The following is a 4,772-nucleotide window of genomic DNA, read 5'->3' on the forward strand; positions in this document are numbered from 1 at the left end:
TTGAAATGAGCATCTTTCTTTATAATGTCGCAATTAGGGGATTTTAAGTCCTTCTCGCTATGTGTTGTGTGATAACTCCGACTGCAGATTGCGATTACATTATTGGATTGAAGGTTTTAATGAGGACCTTTTTTTAGTGCATCCTTTTATTAATGCGATATGCGATCTTCGATCACTTTATCGCATCAGAGAGTTACTTATGATGACTTTCAAAAGGATATTTCACATTTTATCAAAAGGTTTTGAACTCTATTGCATCGGGCCTTTTGTGTGATATGATTAACGCCAGGCAAGCGGTTTTATTGAATCACTACTTTTCTAAGTTATTAAGAAAAGGGACCCATTTCTAATTAAAGTTTTTGTAAATTTTTTTAAAGAAATGGGGGGTTGTTGTACAACACAGCACAACCACATGGTTATGTAAACCACAAAAACTATATGTTTTTCTACCTGATGATTTATGCTTACCATTAACATGCTTGTAATCAAAATGAACTTTAGAATACTGAGATTGTTTATACCTCTCTTGAATGTCTCTAGTGCAATTATGGTGATCAGATCTTGCCTTAGCTCTTCCTCTACAATGTGCACTGTCATGGGAGGATTGTGATGTATTCCAAACATCCACTTTCTTTGATGGCTTCGCCAATGTCTTAGAAGCTTCTACTGCCTTCGAGCACTCTGCTTCAGTGTACCCCAAACCTACAAATCTAGGTCTTTGTACAACCTCCAATGGCTGAGTCATGCCTTGGTGATTAACACCAAGTCCTCCTCCTTTATACCCCATCTTGGTAAGGAGTCTCATGCAAGTTCCTAAAATGGGTACTTCCATGTTTCCAACAGAAATAGTGTCAAGTGAAATTGAAACTGAAGAACGCTCAACATTTTTTACCTCAGTTGTCGATTCAGAAGCAAGTGATGATGGCTTTGCTAAGCCTTTGTAGCACTGCAACTCTTCCAAGGCCTCTTTCGTGGCTCGTCGTTGAAGCTACAGTCTCTGCTTCTCCTCTTTTTCTTTTCGTAGAAATCTTCTCAATTCAAAATTCTATGCTTGAATGCTCTGATTGATCTCCTCATTTGAATGATGAGAAGATGATGAAGAAGATGAATGTACCCTCGAGGGGGTAGATGGATCATTGTCCCCTGCTCTTTCTTTCTCCCGTTCCTCTCTTGCCATTTTCTCCTCATAATCTGCATACGTTATGTCCACCATGTGTGCCATCTTGAGGAGGTCCTCGTAGATATCTCTCTTGTTCTCCATTTCCTTTCTTGTTGCACTTTCAGTCTCTAGTTATCATTCACACTCGCAATTCGCATTAGCAAGAATTCAACTCTGATACCAAAATTGATCTGGATCTCTTCAGCTACCGAAATTAACCAAGATCTTTTACTTTTGTGATGTTAGCGGAATCGCATATAAAAGAGTATAAAAAGCCACATGTGCATATTGTAAAGGAGATGAAACATAACGAAAACCATCAAATCACAGGACACAAACACATTGATAACAGAGTTCACCCAGTGTGGGTTACGTCTCCGGCCCCTGGTGTCAAGAGTGGGGAGGTCGCTTCATTAAATGTTGCAATATGATGATGAGTACATAGTACATTCTTTGTCATTACAAGGATAAATTCCCTCAATCAGAGTGGCATGTTTCTCCACGAGATGTTATCCCTATAGGAACTCTCACTCAAATGGGTCTTCCTTCAGCATGACAAGCTAATAAATTCTCACAAGATGTGGCATACAAATATCCCTCAACATAATGGTAATCAGGGATCTCAACAACAAAAACATTATCTCAGCAAATCAGAAGAAAAACATGACATAATTGCATCATATACCTCCACTTTCGGGGATGGCCGAAAAATGCAAAGCTCAGCTACTAAAATGGACTGCATTGTTGCATTCGTGGCATGAAATCGTGTCAAACGACTATACACTTTGCCTCTTTATGAAACCGTCAAAATCCGGACCCTCGGGAATCTTGAAGATTCCCTCAAAGATTCATTCCTGGAGATGGCCGAAAAATCCACTACTCGGATAGAAATTTTGAGCACACCACTGCGCTTCTTGCGAAATTCTGTGAAAATGACTATAAAGTTAGCCTCATTTCGCCTCGATAAAAAATCAACCTTCAAGGAAATCTTTTAGATTCCACAAGATTTTGTAAAGATAACTTATTGTTGGACACCTAAATTTCTGTTGCTCAAATGGGGAAACAGATCACACCATCACATTCCCTACGAAATTCTGCTTCTTTTGAGTATAAAGTTGGCATATTTCTGTCACTGTGAAAAATCACGACCTAGGGAATCTCAAAGATTCCTCACAATCATCGAAAAGATTCTCTAAGAATATTCTTGTAGAATGTTCCTTTGTCTATGTATTCGTGCTACATGGTTCTGTCTCTGGGTTCTCAAACTGGTTTTGCTCTCTCTTGTGCTCGGCCTTTGATTCGTTGGTCACAATTCTATTGGCCGAATTGTGAAAATAAAAATGTTGGTTTAAATAATTTGGCGTGGGGGGACTTCATAAGGCAAGTCCCACTTGGATCGTTGGTGGGCGTCGAAAATAGGCCGGCGAAGGTCCCACGGTTGAACCCCTTCCCGACCATATATCAAACTTTCCGTTTTGTTTTTAAATATTTTTGGAGCAGTGGGACGGTTTGATTAACTGTTTGACACAGCATATGTTTAATGGGCGGAGGGTTATGTGACGATTATGTTTCAATGATATGGTGTGTTGTGTTGGAAGTGGTTTGCTGGTGGTATGTGATTTGGCTTGGCACATATGAGTGGGGTCACCCATGGAGCAGGTTGGCCACAGGCTGGGCAGGTTCGATCCCCGCTGACCCCTGTTTAAACAGTGTGAGGAATGCTTTGAATCGGTTGTGCGTCATTGGGCATGGTCCCCGGTCAAACGAGCCCCGACCCATTTTAAATATAACATATATTCGTTGGAGAGTGGTGGGGTTTAACTTTCTACCACCCCATTTCTAACAAGTTGTTTAACATATAACAATGTTGACGGAGGGGTGGCGGGGTTGGTGACTCGCCACCCAAAAAAAATTGAATTTTATTTATATATAGACCATTTTAGTCAAAAGCCATCGACCATAAATTAAAGATTATTAGAGAAATTAACAATTCAACAAATTCGCCCTTTTTGGTGGCCATATTTCGTGCGTCGGAATTCTGCCAATTTATTATCTCTATAAGACTGCTACTTGGCTAAGTTTGATCAGAATTTTGACCACCAATATCTTGAGCATATGAACTCGGATTTGAGTGGCGTTCACACCGTTGGAATCAAAACGACAAGGTCCTAATTTCACTTTAATATGAAAACTTTGATTTTTAAATTATTTCTAAATTCTAAGCATCTTTATAACCACCTAGATCAATGTTTTTGGCTAAAAATTACAAGCTGAAAAAATGAGAGAAAATAAATTAAAAGATCGTCAATAGAGCTTCAAATAAGTGTTGAGCATCTATGTTTTTAACTAAAACTAAGGTTATTGATATGAAGAATTCATTTCTTTGTGCTCTGGAGAATACAGTGGAATAAAAATGCTTGTTTTTCGGAGAGGGCAGTAGAATAAAAACACTTAAAAAATTCATCTTAGCTCTTCCTCCTAGGAATCCACAAAAGTTATAATGTGTTTCCAAATGTAGCAAGCTCGACCATCTTCAACATACAACATACACCTAGCTAAATATAATGTGTTTTTTTTTTTGTAGGCTAAGATGGTGCTCATTCTATTACTTCGATCAAAAAGAACATTACATCAGTTCATAAAACAGTATCTGCCCGCCCTCTAGGGGAAACCGGGTCATATTTCCATCTGTAATTCTTAATAGCAGCCCAAAAAAAATATGTCCACAGTCTGATGGAATTTGCTAAATAAACTATGCAGTCCTGAAACTTACTAAAACTATTACAAAAGCTACTGCTTTGTATGATATGCATTCTCCTATCTTTGACAAAAACAAAGCTATAACCACAAAAATTTTTGCAAGTTCTAAACATATCTTGAGTTATTCATGGTCTTCCGCAGGTTACTGCAACGCCTCTTCCGCTTGCTCCGGCTGGTCCCGAGTTAGCATTTGCTGGATGGTGTTCAGTTTCTCCTCCATCCTCATCATGGCTTCGTCCTGTTTCAGCATGGCTACTCGCAGAAAACTCAGTTCCCGACGGATGTCAGGGCCTCCCTTAGCCAAATTCACCATTTCCTTCGCCACTTGCAGCAACGCCTTGGCCAGGATTCCCTTCATCACCCAGTAGAGGTGAAGGGACTGTTTATATAAGGACATGCGTCCTCTGGTTTGACCCGGGTCGTGCAGCAGGAAAGTCCAGTCTTCTAATTCCTCATCTGACTGATCTTGGGTGGCTTCCTCTTCAAGCCTCTGCATTACCTTGCGAACCGCCTGGTTGGAAAGGCGAAGGAAAGCCTGTTCGGCTTTGCGCACACGGTCCGTAGCAGTCTCTTTCGGCTTCCTGTTCCTTCCCGGCCCCCGCCTGGAAGTTTCCCCAGCCTCCTTTCCATGCCCCTTTCGACCACGGGCTCTCTTGCTGGCCCGGTCATCTCCTTTGTCAGCAACGGTTCCGCGCTTCCTCAACCCATAACGCCGAATCATCATATCCTCAGCACCCGCAGGGTTCTCGATCACCTGCTCGGTTCCTTCCTCAACCAGGTGCTCGTGTTGACGTCCGCTGTCCTTAGCCGCGTCCGGGGCGATGTCTTCCTCCGAGTCGTCCTGTACCTCCCA

This window comes from Pinus tabuliformis, chromosome 6 (assembly GCF_031772625.1).
Source record: "Pinus tabuliformis cultivar Carrire ecotype Pingquan chromosome 6, CPIR1, whole genome shotgun sequence".
Classification (NCBI taxonomy): domain Eukaryota; kingdom Viridiplantae; phylum Streptophyta; class Pinopsida; order Pinales; family Pinaceae; genus Pinus; species Pinus tabuliformis.